This window comes from Mauremys reevesii, linkage group 4, assembly GCF_016161935.1.
Source record: "Mauremys reevesii isolate NIE-2019 linkage group 4, ASM1616193v1, whole genome shotgun sequence".
Taxonomy (NCBI): domain Eukaryota; kingdom Metazoa; phylum Chordata; order Testudines; family Geoemydidae; genus Mauremys; species Mauremys reevesii.
Genome location: NC_052626.1, coordinates 76552279 through 76565476, shown reverse-complemented (window position 1 = coordinate 76565476; position 13198 = coordinate 76552279). Strand labels below are relative to the sequence as shown.

General features: G+C 44.3%; 1 long non-coding RNA gene across 1 annotated transcript in view; it reads right to left on the bottom strand.

The window, feature by feature from the left end:
* LOC120405008 overlaps positions 1-3334 on the bottom strand; it is an 89137-nt gene extending 85803 nt beyond the window's left edge. The window contains exon 1 of the long non-coding RNA XR_005598313.1: positions 2877-3334. This is a non-coding gene — a long non-coding RNA (uncharacterized LOC120405008). The remainder of the gene's footprint in view (positions 1-2876) is intronic.
* Positions 3335-13198: the final 9864 nt, after the last annotated feature.

Here is a 13198-nt window from a genome sequence, read left to right as displayed (position 1 = left end):
GTTTTCATAACTTCATCCTACTACCTCTATTTAGACATGCATATTCCACCCTAAAACAGTGATCTCTGTGTGTTTACACTATTCAAGGATCTGTAGATTCTTATATGTCCCATTACTTATCATTGAACTAAGCTAAAGATATTTAGGCCCCAGTTATGAACATCAGGTACCAAATTTTAGACACCACAAATCCATATTTAGGCACCTAAATCCCTCAACTGATTTTCAAAAGATGCACAGTACCTGCAGCACCTAGTGACTTCAATTTGTTCTTCCAGTGTATGTCATTGCCTCATGGGAGGACTGGATTTACTTGACTGAAATAATGTGAGAATACCAGATTGATCAACAAATCTGGTAGCTATGGCACTGAACTAAGACTCAGAAGATCTAGGTTCTGTGCTTGGCTGCGGCACCAGTTTCCCATGAGCCCTAGGAAACTTTACTTAGGAAAACTAAGGCACAGAGAGGCATTCACTTAAATGAGATTGGCAATACTAACATAATCAGGCATAAAAATACAAAAGTGTGACAGCACAGTATTACTGAATAAATTCTTACTTTCTCATTTTTACATTATAAAATAAATCAGTTGGAATATAAATATTGTACTTACATTTCAGTGTATAATATAGAGAGCAGTGTAGGCAAGTCATTGTCCATATGAAATTTTAGTTTCTAATGACTTCACTAGTGCTTTTTATGTAGCCTATTGTAAAACTAGGCAAATATTTAGATGAGTTGATGTACGCCCCAGAAGACCTCTGCCTACCCACAGGGATATGTATACTTTTGGTTGAGAATCACTGGTTTATAATGCAGTTGGAAGTTTAATACAGTGCCTTGGTGATCTGTAAGGATCCCATCCCCAATGTGAACCATCTGTAATCTGGCTTCCAGCTCTACTGCTATCCATTCTAAACCTCCTGGCAATAGTGTGCGCCTTACTATTTCATGAACAGTTGGAGGCTTGGAGGGAAATAGTTGCCACAGGGTAAAAGCAGGCTATGTAGGAAAAATCCTTGAAGTACTTGGTAGCTGTTAAGCATTTATTAGACAATATACACAAGTACTTAATACTTTGCACATGTGCACAGCTCCCCCACTCACCCATCCAGCTCTACAGAAGGTTCACAGCATTTGTAGCTATAATCAGTGAGTTAAGTCTTCTAGCAAGCACCCCCTCTGAAAGGTAGTGTGATGCTGATAGACCAGGTGTCTGCTCATGCCAAGGTCCCTAGGCCTCAAGTGAGCACTATCAGATGCATAGCTGGAAACCAGTCTGACTCACCTGTGTGTGAGCATGGCTAAAATAGGTATTTTATGACCTTATGCAATGCTTGTAAGTTGCTGCATGAAGGTCTACAGACATCAGACTAGCCATTGTGGACAAAAAGATTTTGTTGATTGCTTCCCCCACAGAACTGAAGAGTGTATATGCCCAAGCCCTGGTCCCATCCCAGCTTCAGTGCTGGGGAAGGAAGTAAAAATGCCTCTTAAGGAGAAATTATTATGCTTATGCTGCTTGAACTCTGAGAGGTGAGGGTTTCTAAGTATAAGCCAGGAGTCCCCAGCTGTTTTGCCTAGGTTAGCCCTAAAGGATATTCAGTCTGCTTACTATAGAAGTTTCTATTATGTTTTGAAACCTAACTCATTTGTGTGTATGCTTATGTGTTTAACCTTGCAAAAATGCATTTATTTTTCTTAGTTAATAAGCCTTTAGTTAGTTTATTAAAAGACTGGATACAAGTATTCTTTGATTTGATATCTCAGTACAATTAAGCTGGGGTAAGGTGGTGGTCCTTTGTGACTGGGAATAACTTGAATATTTTTTGTAATTTTTGGTATAACATGAGCATCTATCACAAAGCCCAGCTTGCCAGGGGGCAAGATAGACTGGAAGGCCTAAGGGGACAGTCTGTGACTCCCTATTAAGGCTGTTCTAGTGCTTTAGGCATTCACATGTATTTCTAGGTTGGTAAAATCTAAGTACAGAGCACACAACCAGTTTGCTTCTTGACAGTCTGCCTTGAGGTTGGCACTCACCTTCGTGAGCCACTCCAGACAGCTTTACAGGTGGGAATGGATCACTCTCATTTTATAGCTTGGAAATCTAAGCAGCGCATAGGTCAAGTGACTTGCTCATGATCACACAGCAAGCCAATTACTGGGCTGTGACTAGAACTCAGGTCTGCCAACTCCAGGCATTCTCTTACGATGTTTCCATCACAAATTATACAAATAGCATAAAGTTAGTTACCAGATAAAATTGGGTGGGGTTTTTTGTTTGTTTGTTTTTTAAAACTAAATGAGTGAAAAAGTGCTGTTAAGTTTTCATGAGTTTTTATTCATAAGGAACTAAAAATGAAAGTAGTTCATGTGTTTGCTATTAGATGTATTCCAGTATAGAAAATATAACATAGTGAATGCTCTTGATTTTATCCAGTTAGAGCAAAGGTGAACTGCTTTGAGTCCCTGACTCAACTGCACAGTTGCTTGTAGTAACTCTGGAAAACACCAATCTCTGATTTGCTATTGCAACCAGAATATACCATCTAAATGCTCACAACAAAAGCAGCCACCCCAGTTTCTCATTTAATCCAGCTACTTGAATAGAGTACTTTGTACTTCTATAACACCTTCTGCCTAATGATCTCAAAACACTTTGCAAATATTAATGAATTCCTGTGAGGCAGGAACTGTGATCCACACTTCAGACTTGGGGAAATTGAGGCAATGAGGCTTTGTCTACAAGAAGCAAAAAAGTACAGCCAGAAAGAGTTGATTGGAACACTTTGAAATTGCAGCATCCATACTATGTTGCATGTTTATATGCAAAAGCCATCCCAGCGGTTAAACCAACATTGTCTGTGTACCTGTAACAGGGTTCACTCACTACTGGGGCACCTCCTTCTGACTGCTCCTGAGATGATTCCCCCTTCCATCACTCCACTCTCTCCTTGTGTTCTCTGGGACTCTGTGCACTTCCTATTCATGACTTGGTTGCTTCCTCTTCATGGCTTGGTCCTCTGGCCAGGTCACTACGTGTATTCCTCCTTCCTGAGTGTAAAAGAATCTCCATCCAAACTTGATCAGACAGTTTTCCAATTCCCTGCCCAGACTCCACCTCAGTGGCTGGTAGGGGAAACCAGGCCCATCTCCTATTCTAAGTTCCAGTCTAGAGACCCTCTATCAGCAGTCAAGGTCTGCAATGTCCCACCTTGCAGCTGTTTCCCTGAGCCTTTTCCTACTCTGTCTCTCTCAGGCTTCCACTCCACCACCCTTCTGGATAAACCCTTCCTTCAGGATCTGGATCCCCAGGGTTTCTACTCTCCCACTAGGTTTCCTCTTTTCTCTCTAGTGCCCAGAGAATAACTATGGAGGTTTCCTCACTACAACCTTTTTTTATCCCCAACTTCCTCTGTTTATGCCTCTCCAAGCTCCTCCACCAGCTAGACTTCATCATCAATTAGTGATTCATAAATTCCTGATCCTCCCTCCTGATGCATCTGTGAAGGTTAATTGGGCCACCTTAACCCCTTCCATGCTGGTGTGGGGGTGAACACCTAATCACAGTAGCTACACATCTTAACCCATGGAAGAAGATCATTACCCTGTGTTTGGTAAAACACCCCGCTGGATTCTATGGATAAGTGTTGCAGGAAGTGTTGCCAGCACTGGGACACAGCTTCAGTTTTAAAGCATGCTTTGTGTGGACATGCTAAACTGTTACAGAGAAAAAGTGGACAACCAGCCATGTCATTGCTGAGATACACCTAGAGAGATAGTGATTAAATGAGTTGCCAAAGATCACACAGAAAGAACCCAGAACTTCTGAGTCCCAGGCCTGTGTCCATCACTACACAATGCACTCTTTGTGACCAAACTTCTTGTCCATTTATGAAATTCCAACCTGATTCATCTAGTCCCTCAGTTGATGAAACAAACCTACATTTTTAACTTACAAATGTTTCATCATTAGATATTTTTGTGTAATAAGCATGACCTGAGATGCTTGAGTGCCTCTAATTCAGTTCTAACCAGACTCAGGGCCAGTTCAGCGAGCATAATATGAATACATAAGCCTTGTATTACATCATTTTTTCTTGTTGTGCATCACTTGAATGATACTCTAAAAATGACCCAGCTGCAATCTGCCAGGAATAAATATATTTTATATGTATGTGAATTGTTCAGTATGAGGCAAAAGGGAGCAAAACTTGATTTTTTTTCATTTGAAACAGAAAACCGAAGCACCAAAATGAGTGAATACCCCCAGCTTGTGCTCTGAGCAATAGGGATTTACCATGTCTGAGTTTGTTCCTGATGGGTAACAAGAAAAATCCAAATGACTGATGGGGATAAAAAACAGTGCTGACTGACTGAGCTCAGCATGGCCTACTGTTATCTGTAGCTCACACTTTTTAATACAGATGGTGGCATAACTGCAGTTCCAAATATTCCATCATCTCTTCTGAAAACACTGCTAGGCTTCCCTCCCTCTTCTTTTAAACATCAATGAAATCTCTGCAAGAGGCAAATATGAGCACTTCTGTTACAAGGTTGTTGGTTTGTTTTTTTTATTTTAAATTGTCAAAATGTCACAGTTCAAGATTTTTAAGTGAACATGTTCATTCTGTGGTTGAATTTTTTTTAAAACAAAAAGATAAATTATAGTTAAAAAAAGTTTAAAAATTAAAATGGTCAAATCAAAACATGTTTTGAATAACCTGATTTGATTTTTTTAGATTTTCAGTTTGTGAAAAAATCAGATTCAGAATTTTTGTCATGACATGGGATTGCGAAAAAAACCCTGGAAATTTTGAAAATTCAGACAGGATTGGAAAGCCATTCCCTGACTAGATCAACCTAATTGTTCTTTTTCTCTTATTTCCTTAAGGAGATAGCCTGGAGTAGCTGTTCATTTTCCCCACAATACTTGTTATATTATACCCCCAGTTAAAAATTATTTAGTGCATGTAGAAAGTAAGATATATTCCTTGACATCAAAATCTCCTTTTCTTCATAGTGCTGCAGAAGGGGAACTTGCAAAATGTACTTGAAGTGGAAGCAGCTAAGAATCCTGTGGCACCTTATAGACTAACAGACGTTTTGCAGCATGAGCTTTCGTGGGTGAATACCCACTTCGTCAGATGCAAGAGTGGAAATTTCCAGGGGCAGGTAAATATAAGCAAGCAAGAAGCAGGCTAGAGATAACGAGGTTAGATCAATCAGGGAGGATGAGGCCCTGTTCTAGCAGTTGAGGTGTGAAAACCAAGGGAGGAGAAACTGGTTCTGTAGTTGGCTAGCCATTCACAGTCTTTGTTTAATCCTAAACTGATGGTATCAAATTTGCAAATGAACTGAAGCTCAGCAGTTTGGATCTTGTGGTGTGTCCGGGATGGAAGCTGGAGGCATGAAGGTAGGCATAGCGGTCGGTAGGTTTTCGGTATAGGGTGGTGTTAATGTGACCATCACTTATTAGCAGCGTGGTGTCTAGGAAGTGGACCTCCCGTGTAGGTTGATTGAGGGTGGAAGCTGTTGAAATCGTGGTGGAATTTTTCCAGAGTCTCCTTCCCATGGGTCCAGATGATGAAGATGTCATCAATGTAGCGTAGGTAGAGAAGGGGTGTGAGTGGATGGGAGCTGAGGAAGAGTTGTTCCAGGTCAGCCATAAAAATATTGGCATATTGTGGGGCCATGCGGGTGCCCATAGCGGTGCCACTGATCTGGAGATATATATTGTCATCAAATTTGAAATAGTTGTGTGTGAGGATATGTACATCGGCCAAACTGGACAGTCTCTAAGGAAAAGGATAAATGGACACAAATCAGATATTAGGAATGGCAATATACAAAAACCTGTAGGAGAACACTTCAACCTCCCTGGCCACACAATAGCAGATCTTAAGGTGGCCATCCTCCAGCAAAAAAACGTTAGGACCAGACTTCTAAGAGAAACTGCTGAGCTTCAGTTCATTTGCAAATTTGACACCATCAGTTTAGGATTAAACAAAGACTGTGAATGGCTTGCCAACTACAGAACCAGTTTCTCCTCCCTTGGTTTTCACACCTCAACTGCTAGAACAGGGCCTCATCCTCCCTGATTGATCTAACCTCGTTATCTCTAGCTTGCTTCTTGCTTGCTTATATTTACCTGCCCCTGGAAATTTCCACTCTTGCATCCGACGAAGTGGGCATTCACCCACGAAAGCTCATGCTGCAAAACGTCTGTTAGTCTATAAGGTGCCACAGGATTCTTTGCTACTTTTACAGAACCAGACTAACACGGCTACCTCTCTGATACTTGAAGTGGAAGGTTTCAAATTATGAAGGGTACAGGTGCCAAAGCAGCAATCCATCGCTATACAACAAAACATTTAAGTATATGTTTAACTTTAGGGACCTGCTAAACTGTAACCATATTAAGAATAGTCCTATGAAGTGAAAACAAGACAATCACTTGATAAAATTAAAGGATCAGCAGAATTTTGAATGCTAGGGAAAATATACTGGTACTGCTTCCTGCAGTCCCTAGAATGCACTGTCACAGGAAGGTACTGAGTCATAGATTGGGGCTATGTTTATAGGTTGAATAATTCTACGCTTATTAACATTTGTAATTATGAAAGCTCAGATAAGGATGCCAAAACCTGGAAACCCTATGTACATACAAATCCCACTAACTTCAATAGAAGACCAAGCCAATGATTAAACTAAGCTTTATTTGGTGAACAGGTGTTTTTTGCTTCATGGCAGCTTTTACCTATCAAATCAGGGACTTATTAATTCAGGAGAAGTCCGGCTTTAGTTACCAATCTCAGTAGAGCAGATCAAAAGAGTGTTTTTTGTTTAAATCCAGATTTACAAATATCTTCACAGACTAAAGCAATAAGAATAGGTCACTATGAATCATGGTGTCACGTTATTCATTATTCACAAGTATTCAGTTTATTACCATGTATTTGTGAAAATGGACATGGAATCTGAACTCTTCATTAATATTAGCAAGAATGTTTAGTCATCCAAAAATTAGTTCTGGACGTTGGTTATTTATTATCTGTTTTTCACCTGTTCAAAAATTTGAATCATCCAGTCAAGGAGTAGATACAATACTATAAAAGCAGCAAAGAATCCTGTGGCACCTTATAGACTAACAGACGTTTTGGAGCATGAACTTTCATGGGTGAATACCCACTTCGTCAGATGTATTCACCCACGAAAGCTCATGCTCCTAAACGTCTGTTAGTCTATAAGGTGCCACAGGTTTCTTTGCTGCTTTTACAGATCCAGACTAACATGGCTACCCCTCTGATACCATACAATACTATGTGATTTAGATGACAAATCACAGAACACATACACACACACAACTGAGATGTTTGACCAGAACAAGCCATAGACTCAAAATTATTTACTGAAACTATTCAGTGCATGATACTCTTTAAATGTTTTCATCATTTGAATATCGGAATCAGCTCACAGATGGTTTACTAGCCAGAACTGGGGCTAACACTGAAATATATATTATGAAAAACAAAATGTTGGGCCATATATAAAGCATTATTTTCACACTGTAGTTGGGCATGGAACTGAACTGAGTAAACACTTAATTTCCGGAGCAAAGATAAAATGGAGTACAGCTGAGACCAATGTTTATTACACTAATGAACCAACTGTCTCATTCCTAAGGCTAAGATTTAGTCATGGGTATTTTTGGTGACCTGTCCATGACTTTTAACAAAAATACCTGTGACTAAATCTCTATTTCTGGGACCCCGCTCCAATACTGGAGGTTGATTGCCCCCCGGCTCCTTCGCCCTGGGACGGCTGCTCCAGCTGCCCCAGGACTGCTGCTCGGGCACTCCCTGGAGCAAGCCACACTCACCGCTGTTCCAGTGGTCCCTGGAGCCAGCTGCCTGGGGCTGCCCAAGCAGTGCTCAGTGCAGCTGGCCCCGGAGGCAGCCCCCGGGACCGCTGCTCAGATGCTCCCTGGGGCCGCCCCCAGAATTGGTGCTTGTGCAGTCCTGGGACCAGCCAAACTGGTCACTGCTCCTCCCGAGAAGCAGCTGGTGCAGCTGCCATGGGGTTTCCGAGCAGCTGACCCAGCGGCCAGCCACTCAGGTGGCCCTGAAGTTAGTTGCACCAGCTGCTGTGGAAGTCACAGAGGTCACGGAAAGTTACAGAATCCATAACTTCCACCATCTCCAGGAAAGAATCGCAGCCTTACTCATTCTTGCCTTGTCCTCTTCCCATTCATTTGTTGTTTCTATCCATTGTCTCCCATATATAGTTGTAAGCTCTTTAGGGAAAAGCCATCTTTTTACTATATTTGTTTACAGTGCCTAGCACAATGGGGCCCTGATTCTTGACTGGGATCTCCAGAGCTCTACTACAAAGCAAATAATAAATAATGTTCCCCTTTTGGCTACGCAGCAGCTGAAAGTTGGGGCATTGCAAACGAGGTTTCTTTTTGTATGAAAAAAAAAATAGTGACAGTCTAGATCAGTGGTTCTCAAACTAGGGCCGCTGCTTGTTCAGAGAAAACCCCTGGCGGTCCAGGCCAATTTGTTTACCTGCCACGTCTGCAGGTTCGGCCGATTGCGGCTCCCACTGGCTGCAGTTCACTGCTCCAGGCCAATGGGGGCTGCAGAAAGGGCGGCCAGCACGTCCCTCGGCCTGCGCTGCTTCCCGCAGCCCCTATTGGCCTGGAGCGGCGAACTGCAGGGAACTGCAGAGCCGCGATTGGCCGAACCTGCGGACGCAGTAGGTAAACAAACTGGCCCAGCCCGCCAGGGGCTTTCCCTGAATAAGTGGCGGCCCTAGTTTGAGAACCACTGCTCTAGATAACCATCATGTAAAAATGGAGCTTTAGAAGGGATTTGAAGGAAGGCTGAGTAGTAACAAATCCTACTCTGCCCCTCAGGACATTTTACCTGAGAAGTGAGCAGGTGTGGCAGGGCTACAAAATTAATGAGTGCCACATGAGATGCCTGACACAAGGTAGATCTGAGCATGTGATACATGCATTTTATAGAATAGAAAATAATTAGCTAAATCCTCTTTAAGAACAGAAAAAAAAAAGCTCAGGGGCAAAAACAACAGAACATTGCATTTCTCTGGGTGCAAACATATTCCTTCACCCACCTGCAATTTCTTAACTGAATCACCCAAGTCCTCCCACTCCCCTTCAGGGAGTTTAAACAAGGAAAGCGCAGGAATAGGACTGAAAGGAATGGCTTGTTTCACTGTACACTGATCATCACATCATGACTGGCTGCCAGGAAGAGAGCATTGGCAAGAAGCTAGATATGAGACTGCAAGAGGAAATAAGGGAACTGAACTTGATGAGATTCTCCATTTTAATCACCTCAAACAAACAGCTTGCAGAATTGATTAAGGCTTGATAGAAGCAAAGCTCCCCTGCCATTGTTAAAGGATTCATATTGGCCAAATATTTCCCCAAGCCTTCAGGGAGCAGGGATAAGCATGTGCTCTGTAGTCTAAGGCCTGGTCTACACTAGGACTTTAATTCGAATTTAGCAGCGTTAATTCGAACTAACCACTCAACCGTCCACACCAGGAAGCCATTTAATTCGAACTAGAGGGCTCTTTAGTTTGAATTTGGTACTCCACCCCGGCAGGTGGAGTAACGCTAAATTCGACATGGCTAGCTCGAATTAGGCTAGGTGTGCATGCAAATCGAACTTAGTAGCTCCGGGAGCTATCCCACAGTGCACCACTCTGTTGACGCTCTGGACAGCAGTCCGAGCTTGGATTCTCTGACCAGCCACAGAGGAAATGACCCAGGAAAATTTGAATTCATTTTCCTGTCTGGGCACTTTGAATCTGACGTCCTGGCTGGACATCGGGGCGAGCTCTGCAGCACCTGCAACGATGCAGAGCTCTCCAGCAGAGGAGTTCATGTTATCTGTGAATAGAAAGAGGGACCCAGCATAGACTGACTGGGAACTCTTCGATCTGATCGGTGTGTGGGGCGTGGAGTCTGTGCTTTCGGAGCTGCGCTCCAAAACAGGGAATGCGAAGACCTACGAGAAGGTCTCCAAAGCCATGAGAGACAGAGGATACAGGCGGGATGCAACACAGCGCCGCGTGAAAATCAAGGACCCCAGACAAGGCTACCAAAAAATCAAAGTGTCAAACGGACGCTACGGAGCCTGCCACCACTGCCCCACCAGTGACCGTGGACTCTGACGATGGGACGAAAGAAAGAGAAAGAAAGATGCGGCGAAAGAAAAAGACAAGGGACAAGATGTTCGAGGAACGTATGGGCTGCTACCTAGCAGAGGTGGACCAGCAGAGCCAGTGGAGGGAGACCGTCTCTCTGTGCCAGCGCTCACACAGCGAACGGGAGGAGAGGTGGCATGAGGAAGACAAGCAGGCGACTGAAACGCTGCTTGGACTAGTGATGGAGCAAACGGACACGCTCAGGCGCCTTGTGGATGTTCTGCAGGACCGCAGGAGGACAGAGACACCCTGCAGTGTATCTGCAACTGCACTCCCCTGCCACAAAGTCCCATACCCCCTTCACCGAAAATAATCAGGAGGAGGGGCGGCCGGGGACGTGAATACTGTCACTGCACCACAGCACAGTGCTCAAGTACCCAAAAGCTCTCATACCCTACATTTGCCGAAGTCCTTCACTTCCAGACTCACAGTAGTCCCAATCCCAGTCCCATCCCCTACATGTCTACTTAATTAATAAAAATGCTTTGCTGTTAATTACTGTTTCCGTTATGTTTTTTCAAAGAAGACTGTGTTTGAATGGGGGGCGTGGGGAAGGGGGTGGTTAATTGCATAGGACAGTCACCTTTCCCAGGGTACAGACACGGGGGCAGGATCAGCAGCGGGTCACACACACGGTGCAGTCAGTAGGCACCCTGGTCGGTTTTGTTTGGTGGTTTCCAGGATCTGTGTGGGCGGGGGAGATGTGACTTTGCAGCGGGGGAGGGCGGTTACAGATCTTATACAGCGGTCCTTGTCCTGGACCGCTGAGTCACGCAGCTGAGGAATCTGTATCCGTCCTCCTCCACCACAAGGTCACATATCCGCCCGCACACAGAATTCCATAAAGAGGGATGGCAGGCTCCGTTGAAAGAAGCATTCCGGCACTGCGGACCGCTCTAGGAGCAGGAGCCTGTCATTCTTGAGTTTAGAGGCGGTCTTTACATCACCGCACACCCTACCCAGCACAGCCTGCGTCCCAGTTTCAACCCTTTCACGAAAAGTCATGAATAAAGAAACCTTTGTTAAGTAATAATGGGACATGTATTTTATTTTTACACGTGTGCTGGAAGTGGGGGTAACAGGGTGAACGGGGTATGTAACCGAAGAGGAGAGTCAACAGTAACTGGGTAAAGAAACAGGGGCAGGTTCAGCTTCTCTGTAAAGAAACTGAACAGTCACAGGTCACGCTGCTCGCTGCTCGCTGGTATTTGAAGAGTTCCTTGTCGCTGTCCCAGGCGCCTGTATAGGGCTTCATGAGCAAGTGCATTAGCGGGCAGGCTGGGTCCCCGAGGATGACTATAGGCATCTGCACATCCACAACAGTTATTTCGTGGTCCGGGAAGAAACTACCTTCCTGCAGGCGTCTGAGCAGCCCACAGTTCCTGAAAACACACGCATCATGAACCTTGCCCGGCCACCCGACGTTGATGTTTGTAAAACGTCTCCTATGGTCCCCCAGTGCTTGCAGCACCATTGAAAAGTAGCCCAATTTCTCAGCAGCTGACTGTGGAAGAGGTGGACGATAAAGTGCGAGGAGGAGAAAACGGCGATGATCGCAGCGGGCTCCATGCTTGCAGTGCTGTGGCGTCCGCGCTGTCACTGACCAGAAAAGTGCACGAACAGATTGCCCGCAGGCGCTTTCAAGGAGGGAGGGAGGGAGGTTGTGATTGACGGTTCAATGACGACACTTACCCAAAACCACCCTCGACACATTTCTCCCCCCAGCAGGCATTGGGGGCTCTACCCAGCATTCCAATGGGCAGCGGGGACTGCGGGAACTGTGGGATAGCTTCCCACAGTGCACCGCTTCCAAAGTCGACGCTGGCCCCGTGAATGTGGACTCAGAAATTCGAATTAGTGTATTTAGTATGGATACACAAATTCGACTTCATAAGGTCGAATCCACAAATTCGAACTAAGTTGATTCGAAATAGTCTTGTAGTGTAGACAAGGCCTAACAGTAGTAGGAAGATAGACATAGTTCAAAAAGTGTTTACTCCTCTCTTCTCTTGCTTCCATGATGGCTTTTAACCAGTTTAATGGCATGTCTATTTAAAGGTCACCCCAGAACGAGAAGTCAATAGATCACAAACTGTCAGGGACGTAGGTGGTGCCTGACTTTTAGATGCAATGTGATACACAAAGACTGGGTTAGGTGCTTTGGCGCCGATACAATGCAATCCACAAAGAACAACACTAAGCAGGGAGCTGCCTAAGATAGCCAATGTGAGTTGCTGACAAAAAGGGTGTGTTCTAAGTCCCACCCCTCTCACGGAGAAGGTGCCTAAGTCCTGGCTGGAAGGAGCATGCATCTCCACTTGCAATCCACAAAGCAGGGTAATGTAGGTGGGTGAATGCCTATCTTGAGTGTGGGGCCTGATCCAGTAGGTGCGCTTACAGGCCGCCTAGCTCTACATAAATGAGATGGGGGATGAGAAGGAGGAGAAGCAGCTCTCTTATAACCTTTAGCCCAGGTGAGTGCCCTAACTATTGGGCTATAGAATAGTTCTCATTCTTGTCCAATTAATGTTTAATTAAAGTGGAACAACTTCAACAGGAGAGGTTGAAGTATTGCACAGTTTGGTGGTTAGAACATTCTCCTGAGAGGTGGCAGATTGTTGTGCAAATCCTTTCTTTTCATCAGTCAGTGGGGGCTCTTGAACTGGGGCTCTCCTACTGATTTCAACTGGGGCTATGATTTCACCTTGGCTTCTATAACTGCCTGCCACTGACTTGTGACATAACTCTGGAAGATTCATGTCATGTCTCTGCCTCACTTTTCCCCTTTTGTAAAACAAGACGATATATACTTGCTTGTACCCATTTCATAAGGGTAAGATGAAGACTAATTAATAAATGTTGTGAAGTGCTTTGAGAGCGTCATGTAGAAGGAGCTATCCAAAGTTTTGTGCCTGCTACTTACAGTATGTTCTATCTGAAATCCTAAGAC